This window comes from Phalangium opilio, unplaced genomic scaffold, assembly GCF_054372755.1.
Source record: "Phalangium opilio isolate 3A_F unplaced genomic scaffold, DU_Popi_V2 ptg000032l_1, whole genome shotgun sequence".
Taxonomy (NCBI): Eukaryota; Metazoa; Arthropoda; class Arachnida; order Opiliones; family Phalangiidae; genus Phalangium; species Phalangium opilio.
The window spans coordinates 7,257,459-7,267,179 of record NW_028324159.1 but is presented as its reverse complement, the minus strand read 5'-3'; the positions used below and the strand labels follow the sequence as shown (position 1 = coordinate 7,267,179).

At 45.0% G+C, this 9,721-nt stretch overlaps 22 non-coding genes across 22 annotated transcripts; all 22 read left to right on the top strand.

The window, feature by feature from the left end:
* Nucleotides 1–404: 404 nt before the first annotated feature.
* TRNAI-GAU (transfer RNA isoleucine (anticodon GAU)) lies at nucleotides 405–477 on the top strand. The gene has a single exon. It is a non-coding gene; the product is annotated as a tRNA-Ile (tRNA).
* Nucleotides 478–1,574: 1,097 nt separating this feature from the next.
* Nucleotides 1,575–1,647, top strand: TRNAI-GAU (transfer RNA isoleucine (anticodon GAU)). Its single transcript has one exon. It is a non-coding gene; the product is annotated as a tRNA-Ile (tRNA).
* A 219-nt stretch (nucleotides 1,648–1,866) lies between these two features.
* TRNAI-GAU (transfer RNA isoleucine (anticodon GAU)) lies at nucleotides 1,867–1,939 on the top strand. The gene has a single exon. It is a non-coding gene; the product is annotated as a tRNA-Ile (tRNA).
* Nucleotides 1,940–2,746: 807 nt separating this feature from the next.
* Nucleotides 2,747–2,819, top strand: TRNAI-GAU (transfer RNA isoleucine (anticodon GAU)). Its single transcript has one exon. It is a non-coding gene; the product is annotated as a tRNA-Ile (tRNA).
* Nucleotides 2,820–4,213: 1,394 nt separating this feature from the next.
* Nucleotides 4,214–4,286, top strand: TRNAI-GAU (transfer RNA isoleucine (anticodon GAU)). Its single transcript has one exon. It is a non-coding gene; the product is annotated as a tRNA-Ile (tRNA).
* A 366-nt stretch (nucleotides 4,287–4,652) lies between these two features.
* Nucleotides 4,653–4,725, top strand: TRNAI-GAU (transfer RNA isoleucine (anticodon GAU)). The gene has a single exon. It is a non-coding gene; the product is annotated as a tRNA-Ile (tRNA).
* Nucleotides 4,726–5,533: 808 nt separating this feature from the next.
* TRNAI-GAU (transfer RNA isoleucine (anticodon GAU)) lies at nucleotides 5,534–5,606 on the top strand. The gene has a single exon. It is a non-coding gene; the product is annotated as a tRNA-Ile (tRNA).
* Nucleotides 5,607–5,826: 220 nt separating this feature from the next.
* Nucleotides 5,827–5,899, top strand: TRNAI-GAU (transfer RNA isoleucine (anticodon GAU)). The gene has a single exon. It is a non-coding gene; the product is annotated as a tRNA-Ile (tRNA).
* Nucleotides 5,900–6,120: 221 nt separating this feature from the next.
* Nucleotides 6,121–6,193, top strand: TRNAI-GAU (transfer RNA isoleucine (anticodon GAU)). Its single transcript has one exon. It is a non-coding gene; the product is annotated as a tRNA-Ile (tRNA).
* Nucleotides 6,194–6,413: 220 nt separating this feature from the next.
* On the top strand, nucleotides 6,414–6,486 carry TRNAI-GAU (transfer RNA isoleucine (anticodon GAU)). Its single transcript has one exon. It is a non-coding gene; the product is annotated as a tRNA-Ile (tRNA).
* Nucleotides 6,487–6,559: 73 nt separating this feature from the next.
* On the top strand, nucleotides 6,560–6,632 carry TRNAI-GAU (transfer RNA isoleucine (anticodon GAU)). Its single transcript has one exon. It is a non-coding gene; the product is annotated as a tRNA-Ile (tRNA).
* A 74-nt stretch (nucleotides 6,633–6,706) lies between these two features.
* Nucleotides 6,707–6,779, top strand: TRNAI-GAU (transfer RNA isoleucine (anticodon GAU)). The gene has a single exon. It is a non-coding gene; the product is annotated as a tRNA-Ile (tRNA).
* A 220-nt stretch (nucleotides 6,780–6,999) lies between these two features.
* On the top strand, nucleotides 7,000–7,072 carry TRNAI-GAU (transfer RNA isoleucine (anticodon GAU)). Its single transcript has one exon. It is a non-coding gene; the product is annotated as a tRNA-Ile (tRNA).
* Nucleotides 7,073–7,439: 367 nt separating this feature from the next.
* TRNAI-GAU (transfer RNA isoleucine (anticodon GAU)) lies at nucleotides 7,440–7,512 on the top strand. Its single transcript has one exon. It is a non-coding gene; the product is annotated as a tRNA-Ile (tRNA).
* Nucleotides 7,513–7,585: 73 nt separating this feature from the next.
* Nucleotides 7,586–7,658, top strand: TRNAI-GAU (transfer RNA isoleucine (anticodon GAU)). Its single transcript has one exon. It is a non-coding gene; the product is annotated as a tRNA-Ile (tRNA).
* A 220-nt stretch (nucleotides 7,659–7,878) lies between these two features.
* Nucleotides 7,879–7,951, top strand: TRNAI-GAU (transfer RNA isoleucine (anticodon GAU)). Its single transcript has one exon. It is a non-coding gene; the product is annotated as a tRNA-Ile (tRNA).
* A 73-nt stretch (nucleotides 7,952–8,024) lies between these two features.
* On the top strand, nucleotides 8,025–8,097 carry TRNAI-GAU (transfer RNA isoleucine (anticodon GAU)). The gene has a single exon. It is a non-coding gene; the product is annotated as a tRNA-Ile (tRNA).
* Nucleotides 8,098–8,463: 366 nt separating this feature from the next.
* On the top strand, nucleotides 8,464–8,536 carry TRNAI-GAU (transfer RNA isoleucine (anticodon GAU)). The gene has a single exon. It is a non-coding gene; the product is annotated as a tRNA-Ile (tRNA).
* Nucleotides 8,537–8,756: 220 nt separating this feature from the next.
* TRNAI-GAU (transfer RNA isoleucine (anticodon GAU)) lies at nucleotides 8,757–8,829 on the top strand. Its single transcript has one exon. It is a non-coding gene; the product is annotated as a tRNA-Ile (tRNA).
* Nucleotides 8,830–9,196: 367 nt separating this feature from the next.
* Nucleotides 9,197–9,269, top strand: TRNAI-GAU (transfer RNA isoleucine (anticodon GAU)). Its single transcript has one exon. It is a non-coding gene; the product is annotated as a tRNA-Ile (tRNA).
* Nucleotides 9,270–9,342: 73 nt separating this feature from the next.
* Nucleotides 9,343–9,415, top strand: TRNAI-GAU (transfer RNA isoleucine (anticodon GAU)). The gene has a single exon. It is a non-coding gene; the product is annotated as a tRNA-Ile (tRNA).
* Nucleotides 9,416–9,635: 220 nt separating this feature from the next.
* On the top strand, nucleotides 9,636–9,708 carry TRNAI-GAU (transfer RNA isoleucine (anticodon GAU)). Its single transcript has one exon. It is a non-coding gene; the product is annotated as a tRNA-Ile (tRNA).
* Nucleotides 9,709–9,721: the final 13 nt, after the last annotated feature.

Below are 9,721 nucleotides of genomic sequence, written 5' to 3'. Positions count from 1 at the left end.
TAACCGAAAGGTTGGTGGTTCGAGCCCACACGGGAGCGTTGATTTGAAGTCTTGGAAGTAACGTAAAAAGGAAATATTTTTCCACAATACTTGACGATCACTCTTTGACTAAGCTTCCGTGGCGCAATGGCTAGCGCGTTCGGCTGTTAACCGAAAGGTTGGTGGTTCGAGCCCACCCGGGTGCGTTGTTTTGAAGTCTTAGAAGTAACGTAAAAGGAAATATTTTTCCACAATACTTGACGATCATTCTTTGACTAAGCTTCCGTGGCGCAATGGCTAGCGCGTTCGGCTGTTAACCGAAGGTTGGTGGTTCGAGACCACCCGGGAGCGTTGTTTTGAAGTCTTGGAAGTAACGTAAAAAGGAAATATTTTTCCACAATACTTGATGATAATTATTTGCCTAAGCTTCCGTGGCGCGGTGGTTAGCGCGTTCGGCTGATAACCGAAAGTTTGGTGGTTCGAGCCCACGCGGGAGCGTTGTTTTGAAGTCTTAAAAGTAACGTTAAAAGGAAATATTTTTCCACAATACTTGAAGACCATTCTTTCTTAAGCTTCCGTGGCGCAACGGTTAGCGCGTTCGGCTGTTAACCGAAAGGTTGGTGGTTCGAGCGCACACGGGAGCGTTCTTTTGAAGTCTTGGAAGTAACGTAAAAAGGAAATATTTTTCCACAATACTTGACGATCATTCTTTGTCTAAGCTTCCGTGGCGCAATGGCTAGCGCGTTCGGCTGTTAACCGAAAGGTTGGTGGTTCGAGCCCACTCGGCAGCGTTATTTTGAAGTTTTAGAAAAAACGTAAAAAGGAAATATTCTTCCACAATACTTGCAGGTCATTCTTTGCGTAAGATTCCTTGGCGCAAGGGTTAGCGCGTTCGGCTGATAACCGAAACTTTGGTGGTTCGAGCCCAACCGGGAGCGTTGTTTTGAAGTCTTAGAAGTAACGTAAAAAGAAATATTTTTCCACAATACTTGAAGATGATCCTTTGCCTAAGCTTCCGTGGCGCAATGGCTAGCGCGTTCGGCTGTTAACCGAAAGGTTGGTATATCGAGCCCATTCATGTGCGTTGTTTTGAAGTCTTAGAAGTAACGTTAAAAGGAAATATTTTTCCACAATACTTGAAGACCATTCTTTCTTAAGCTTCCGTGGCGCAATGGTTAGCGCGTTCGGCTTTTAACCGAAAGGTTGGTGGTTCGAGCCCACACGAGAGCGTTGTTTTGAAGTCTTGGAAGTAACGTAAAAATGAAATATTTTTCCACAATACTTGACGATAACTCTGCCTAAGCTTCCGTGGCGCGGTGGTTAGCGCGTTCGGCTGATAACCGAAAGGTTGGTTGTTCCTGCCCAACCGGGAGCGTTGTTTTGAGGTCTTAGAAGTAACGTAAAAAGGAAATATTTTTCCACAATACTTGACGATCATTCTTTGTCTAAGCTTCCGTGGCGCAATGGCTAGCGCGTTCGGCTGTTAACCGAAAGGATGGTGGTTCAGGCCAACCCGGGAGCGTTGTTTTAAAGTTTTAAAAGTAACGTTAAAAGGAAATATTTTTCCACAATACTTGAAGACCATTCTTTCTTAAGATTCCGTGGCGCGGTGGTTAGCGCGTTCGGCTGATAACCGAAAGGTTGGTGGTTCGAGCCCAACCGGGAGCGTTGTTTTGTAGTCTTAGAAGTAACGTAAAAAGAAATATTTTTCCACAATACTTGAAGATGATCCTTTGCCTAAGCTTCCGTGGCGCAATGGCTAGCGCTTTCGGCTGTTAACCGAAAGGTTGGGGGTTCGAGCCCACCCATGTGCGTTGTTTTGAAGTCTTAGAAGTAACGTAAAAGGAAATATTTTTCCACAATACTTGACGATAATTCTTTGCCTATGTTTCCGTGGCGCAATGGTTAGCGCGTTCGGCTGATAACCAAAGGGTTGGTGGTTCGAGCCCACCCGTGAGCGTTGTTTTGAAGTCTTAAAAGTAACGTTAAAAGGAAATATTTTTCCACAATACTTGAAGACCATTCTTTCTTAAGCTTCCGTGGCGCAACGGTTAGCGCGTTCGGCTGTTAACCGAAAGGTTGGTGGTTCGAGCGCACACGGGAGCGTTGTTTTGAAGTCTTGGAAGTAACGTAAAAAGGAAATATTTTTCCACAATACTTGACGATCATTCTTTGTCTAAGCTTCCGTGGCGCAATGGCTAGCGCGTTCGGCTGTTAACCGAAAGGTTGGTGGTTCGAGCCCACTCGGCAGCGTTATTTTGAAGTTTTAGAAAAAACGTAAAAAGGAAATATTCTTCCACAATACTTGCAGGTCATTCTTTGCGTAAGATTCCTTGGCGCAAGGGTTAGCGCGTTCGGCTGTTAACCGAAAGGTTGGTGGTTCGAGCCCACACGGGAGCGTTGTTTTGAAGTCTTGGAAGTAACGTAAAAAGGAAATATTTTTCCACAATACTTGACGATCATTCTATGACTAAGCTTCCGTGGCGCAATGGCTAGCGCGTTCGGCTGTTAACCGAAAGGTTGGTGGTTCGAGCCCACCCGGGTGCGTTGTTTTGAAGTCTTAGAAATAACGTAAAAGGAAATATTTTTCCACAATACTTGACGATCATTCTTTGACTAAGCTTCCGTGGCGCAATGGCTAGCGCGTTCGGCTGTTAACCGAAAGGTTGGTGGTTCGAGACCACCCGGGAGCGTTGTTTTGAAGTCTTGGAAGTAACGTAAAAAGGAAATATTTTTCCACAATACTTGATGATAATTATTTGCCTAAACTTCCGTGGCGCGGTGGTTAGCGCGTTCGGCTGATAACCGAAAGGTTGGTGGTTCGAGCCCACGCGGGAGCGTTGTTTTGAAGTCTTAAAAGTAACGTTAAAAGGAAATATTTTTCCACAATACTTGAAGACCATTCTTTCTTAAGCTTCCGTGGCGCAACGGTTAGCGCGTTCGGCTGTTAACCGAAAGGTTGGTGGTTCGAGCGCACACGGGAGCGTTGTTTTGAAGTCTTGGAAGTAACGTTAAAAGGAAATATTTTTCCACAATACTTGACGATCATACTTTGTCTAAGCTTCCGTGGCGCAATGGCTAGCGCCTTCGGCTGTTAACCGAAAGGTTGGTGGTTCGAGCCCACTCGGCAGCGTTATTTTGAAGTCTTAGAAGTAACGTAAAAGGAAATATTTTTCCACAATACTTGACGATCATTCATTGACTAAGCTTCCGTGGCGCAATGGCTAGCGCGTTCGGCTGTTAACCGAAAGGTTGGTGGTTCGAGCCCACTCGGCAGCGTTATTTTGAAGTTTTAGAAAAAACGTAAAAAGGAAATATTCTTCCACAATACTTGCAGGTCATTCTTTGCGTAAGATTCCTTGGCGCAAGGGTTAGCGCGTTCGGCTGTTAACCGAAAGGTTGGTGGTTCGAGCCCACACGGGAGCGTTGTTTCGAAGTCTTGGAAGTAACGTAAAAAGGAAATATTTTTCCACAATACTTGACGATCATTCTTTGACTAAGCTTCCGTGGCGCAATGGCTAGCGCGTTCGGCTGTTAACCGAAAGGTTGGTTATTCGAGCCCACTCGGCAGCGTTATTTTGAAGTTTTAGAAAAAACGTAAAAAGGAAATATTCTTCCACAATACTTGCAGGTCATTCTTTGCGTAAGATTCCTTGGCGCAAGGGTTAGCGCGTTCGGCTGTTAACCGAAAGGTTGGTGGTTCGAGCCCACACGGGAGCGTTGTTTCGAAGTCTTGGAAGTAACGTAAAAAGGAAATATTTTTCCACAATACTTGACGATCATTCTTTGTCTAAGCTTCCGTGGCGCAATGGCTAGCGCGTTCGGCTGTTAACCGAAAGGTTGGTGGTTCGAGCCCACTCGGCAGCGTTATTTTGAAGTCTTAGAAGTAACGTAAAAGGAAATATTTTTCCACAATACTTGACGATCATTCTTTGACTAAGCTTCCGTGGCGCAATGGCTAGCGCGTTCGGCTGTTAACCGAAAGGTTGGTGGTTCGAGCCCACTCGGCAGCGTTATTTTGAAGTTTTAGAAAAAACGTAAAAAGGAAATATTCTTCCACAATACTTGCAGGTCATTCTTTGCGTAAGATTCCTTGGCGCAAGGGTTAGCGCGTTCGGCTGTTAACCGAAAGGTTGGTGGTTCGAGCCCACACGGGAGCGTTGTTTCGAAGTCTTGGAAGTAACGTAAAAAGGAAATATTTTTCCACAATACTTGACGATCATTCTTTGACTAAGCTTCCGTGGCGCAATGGTTAGCGCGTTCGGCTGATAACCGAAAGGTTGGTGGTTCGAGCCCACGCGGGAGCGTTGTTTTGAAGTTTTAGAAGTAAGGTAAAAAGGAAATATTTTTCCACAGTACTTGACGATCATTCTTTGCCTAAGCTTCCGTGGCGCAATGGTTAGCGTGTTCGGCTGTTAACCGAAAGGATGGTGGTTCAGGCCAACCCGGGAGCGTTGTTTTGAAGTCTTAAAAGTAACGTTAAAAGGAAATATTTTTCCACAATACTTGAAGACCATTCTTGCCTATGTTTCCGTGGCGCAATGGTTAGCGCGTTCGGCTGATAACCGAAGGGTTGGTGGTTCAGGCCAACCCTGGAGCGTTGTTTTGAAGTTTTAAAAGTAACGTTAAAAGGAAATATTTTTCCACAATACTGGAAGACCATTCTTTATTAAGATTCCGTGGCGCAAAGGTTAGCGCGTTCGGCTGATAACCGAAAGGTTGGTGGTTCGAGCCCACCCGGGAGCGTTGTTTTGAAGTCTTAGAAGTAACGTAAAAAGGAAATATTTTTCCCCAATACTTGACGATCATTCTTTGTCTAAGCTTCCGTGGCGCAATGGCTAGCGCGTTCGGCTGTTAACCGAAAGGATGGTGGTTCAGGCCAACCCGGGAGCGTTGTTTTGAAGTTTTAAAAGTAACGTTAAAAGGAAATATTTTTCCACAATACTTGAAGACCATTCTTTCTTAAGCTTCCGTGGCGCAACGGTTAGCGCGTTCGGCTGTTAACCGAAAGGTTGGTGGTTCGAGCGCACACGGGAGCGTTGTTTTGAAGTCTTGGAAGTAACGTAAAAAGGAAATATTTTTCCACAATACTTGACGATCATTCCTTGTCTAAGCTTCCGTGGCGCAATGGCTAGCGCGTTCGGCTGTTAACCGAAAGGTTGGTGGTTCGAGCCCACTCGGCAGCGTTATTTTGAAGTTTTAGAAAAAACGTAAAAAGGAAATATTCTTCCACAATACTTGCAGGTCATTCTTTGCGTAAGATTCCTTGGCGCAAAGGTTAACGCGTTCGGCTGTTAACCGAAAGGGTGGTGGTTCGAGCCCACACGGGAGCGTTGTTTTGAAGTCTTGGAAGTAACGTAAAAAGGAAATATTTTTCCACAATACTTGACGATCATTCTTTGACTAAGCTTCCGTGGCGCAATGGCTAGCGCGTTCGGCTGTTAACCGAAAGGTTGGTGGTTCGAGCCCACCCGGGTGCGTTGTTTTGAAGTCTTAGAAGTAACGTAAAAAGGAAATATTTTTCCACAATACTTGATGATAATTATTTGTCTAAGCTTCCGTGGCGCGGTGGTTAGCGCGTTCGGCTGATAACCGAAAGGTTGGTGGTTCGAGCCCACGCGGGAGCGTTGTTTTGAAGTTTTAGAAGTAAGGTAAAAAGGAAATATTTTTCCACAGTACTTGACGATCATTCTTTGCCTAAGCTTCCGTGGCGCAATGGTTAGCGTGTTCGGCTGTTAATCGAAAGGATGGTGGTTCAGGCCAACCCGGGAGCGTTGTTTTGAAGTCTTAAAAGTAACGTTAAAAGGAAATATTTTTCCACAATACTTGAAGACCATTCTTGCCTATGTTTCCGTGGCGCAATGGTTAGCGCGTTTGGCTGATAACCGAAGGGTTGGTGGTTCGAGCCCACCCGGGAGCGTTGTTTTGAAGTCTTAAAAGTAACGTTAAAAGGAAATATGTTTCCACAATACTTGAAGATGATCCTTTGCCTAAGCTTCCGTGGCGCAATGGCTAGCGCGTTCGGCTGTTCACCGAAAGGTTGGGGGTTCGAGCCCACCCATGTGCGTTGTTTTGAAGTCTTGGAAGTAACGTAAAAAGGAAATATTTTTCCACAATACTTGATGATAATTATTTGCCTAAGCTTCCGTGGCGCGGTGGTTAGCGCGTTCGGCTGATAACCGAAAGGTTGGTGGTTCGAGCCCACGCGGGAGCGTTGTTTTGAAGTTTTAGAAGTAAGGTAAAAAGGAAATATTTTTCCACAGTACTTGACGATCATTCTTTGCCTAAGCTTCCGTGGCGCAATGGTTAGCGTGTTCGGCTGTTAACCGAAAGGATGGTGGTTCAGGCCAACCCGGGAGCGTTGTTTTGAAGTCTTAAAAGTAACGTTAAAAGGAAATATTTTTCCATAATACTTGAAGACCATTCTTGCCTATGTTTCCGTGGCGCAATGGTTAGCGCGTTCGGCTGATAACCGAAGGGTTGGTGGTTCAGGCCAACCCGGGAGCGTTGTTTTGAAGTTTTAAAAGTAACGTTAAAAGGAAATATTTTTCCACAATACTTGAAGACCATTCTTTCTTAAGATTCCGTGGCGCAAAGGTTAGCGCGTTCGGCTGATAACCGAAAGGTTGGTGGTTCGAGCCCACCCGGGAGCGATGTTTTGAAGTCTTAGAAGTAACGTAAAAATGAAATATTTTTCCACAATACTTGACGATAATTCTTTGCCTAAGCTTCCGTGGCGCGGTGGTTAGCGCGTTCGGCTGATAACCGAAAGGTTGGTTGTTCGAGCCCAACCGGGAGCGTTGTTTTGAAGTCTTAGAAGTAACGTAAAAAGGAAATATTTTTCCACAATACTTGACGATCATTCTTTGTCTAAGCTTCCGTGGCGCAATGGCTAGCGCGTTCGGCTGTTAACCGAAAGGATGGTGGTTCAGGCCAACCCGGGAGCGTTGTTTTGAAGTTTTAAAAGTAACGTTAAAAGGAAATATTTTTCCACAATACTTGAAGACCATTCTTTCTTAAGATTCCGTGGCGCAAAGGTTAGCGCGTTCGGCTGATAACCGAAAGGTTGGTGGTTCGAGCCCACCCGGGAGCGTTGTTTTGAAGTCTTAGAAGTAACGTAAAAATGAAATATTTTTCCACAATACTTGACGATAATTCTTTGCCTAAGCTTCCGTGGCGCGGTGGTTAGCGCGTTCGGCTGAAAACCGAAAGGTTGGTTGTTCGAGCCCAACCGGGAGCGTTGTTTTGAAGTCTTAGAAGTAACGTAAAAAGGAAATATTTTTCCACAATACTTGACGATCATTCTTTGTCTAAGCTTCCGTGGCGCAATGGCTAGCGCGTTCGGCTGTTAACCGAAAGGATGGTGGTTCAGGCCAACCCGGGAGCGTTGTTTTGAAGTCTTAAAAGTAACGTTAAAAGGAAATATTTTTCCACAATACTTGAAGACCATTCTTGCCTATGTTTCCGTGGCGCAATGGTTAGCGCGTTCGGCTGATAACCGAAGGGTTGGTGGTTCAGGCCAACCCGGGAGCGTTGTTTTGAAGTTTTAAAAGTAACGTTAAAAGGAAATATTTTTCCACAATACTGGAAGACCATTCTTTCTTAAGATTCCGTGGCGCAAAGGTTAGCGCGTTCGGCTGATAACCGAAAGGTTGGTGGTTCGAGCCCACCCGGGAGCGTTGTTTTGAAGTCTTAGAAGTAACGTAAAAAGGAAATATTTTTCCACAATACTTGACGATCATTCTTTGTCTAAGCTTCCGTGGCGCAATGGCTAGCGCGTTCGGCTGTTAACCGAAAGGATGGTGGTTCAGGCCAACCCGGGAGCGTTGTTTTGAAGTTTTAAAAGTAACGTTAAAAGGAAATATTTTTCCACAATACTTGAAGACCATTCTTGCCTATGTTTCCGTGGCGCAATGGTTAGCGCGTTCGGCTGATAACCGAAGGGTTGGTGGTTCAGGCCAACCCGGGAGCGTTGTTTTGAAGTTTTAAAAGTAACGTTAAAAGGAAATATTTTTCCACAATACTGGAAGACCATTCTTTCTTAAGATTCCGTGGCGCAAAGGTTAGCGCGTTCGGCTGATAACCGAAAGGTTGGTGGTTCGAGCCCACCCGGGAGCGTTGTTTTGAAGTCTTAGAAGTATCGTAAAAAGGAAATATTTTTCCACAATACTTGACGATCATTCTTTGTCTAAGCTTCCGTGGCGCAATGGCTAGCGCGTTCGGCTGTTAACCGAAAGGATGGTGGTTCAGGCCAACCCGGGAGCGTTGTTTTGAAGTTTTAAAAGTAACGTTAAAAGGAAATATTTTTCCACAATACTTGAAGACCATTCTTTCTTAAGATTCCGTGGCGCAAAGGTTAGCGCGTTCGGCTGATAACCGAAAGGTTGGTGGTTCAGGCCAACCCGGGAGCGTTGTTTTGAAGTTTTAAAAGTAACGTTAAAAGGAAATATTTTTCCACAATACTGGAAGACCATTCTTTCTTAAGATTCCGTGGCGCAAAGGTTAGCGCGTTCGGCTGATAACCGAAAGGTTGGTGGTTCGAGCCCACCCGGGAGCGTTGTTTTGAAGTCTTAGAAGTATCGTAAAAAGGAAATATTTTTCCACAATACTTGACGATCATTCTTTGTCTAAGCTTCCGTGGCGCAATGGCTAGCGCGTTCGGCTGTTAACCGAAAGGATGGTGGTTCAGGCCAACCCGGGAGCGTTGTTTTGAAGTTTTAAAAGTAACGTTAAAAGGAAATATTTTTCCACAATACTTGAAGACCATTCTTTCTTAAGATTCCGTGGCGCAAAGGTTAGCGCGTTCGGCTGATAACCGAAAGGTTGGTGGTTCGAGCCCACCCGGGAGCGTTGTTTTGAAGTCTTAGAAGTAACGTAAAAATGAAATATTTTTCCACAATACTTGACGATAATTCTTTGCCTAAGCTTCCGTGGCGCGGTGGTTAGCGCGTTCGGCTGAAAACCGAAAGGTTGGTTGTTCGAGCCCAACCGGGAGCGTTGTTTTGAAGTCTTAGAAGTAACGTAAAAAGGAAATATTTTTCCACAATACTTGACGATCATTCTTTGTCTAAGCTTCCGTGGCGCAATGGCTAGCGCGTTCGGCTGTTAACCGAAATGATGGTGGTTCAGGCCAACCCGGGAGCGTTGTTTTGAAGTCTTAAAAGTAACGTTAAAAGGAAATATTTTTCCACAATACTTGAAGACCATTCTTGCCTATGTTTCCGTGGCGCAATGGTTAGCGCGTTCGGCTGATAACCGAAGGGTTGGTGGTTCAGGCCAACCCGGGAGCGTTGTTTTGAAGTTTTAAAAGTAACGTTAAAAGGAAATATTTTTCCACAATACTGGAAGACCATTCTTTCTTAAGATTCCGTGGCGCAAAGGTTAGCGCGTTCGGCTGATAACCGAAAGGTTGGTGGTTCGAGCCCACCCGGGAGCGTTGTTTTGAAGTCTTAGAAGTAACGTAAAAAGGAAATATTTTTCCACAATACTTGACGATCATTCTTTGTCTAAGCTTCCGTGGCGCAATGGCTAGCGCGTTCGGCTGTTAACCGAAAGGATGGTGGTTCAGGCCAACCCGGGAGCGTTGTTTTGAAGTTTTAAAAGTAACGTTAAAAGGAAATATTTTTCCACAATACTTGAAGACCATTCTTGCCTATGTTTCCGTGGCGCAATGGTTAGCGCGTTCGGCTGATAACCGAAGGGTTGGTGGTTCAGGCCAACCCGGGAGCGTTGTTTTGAAGTT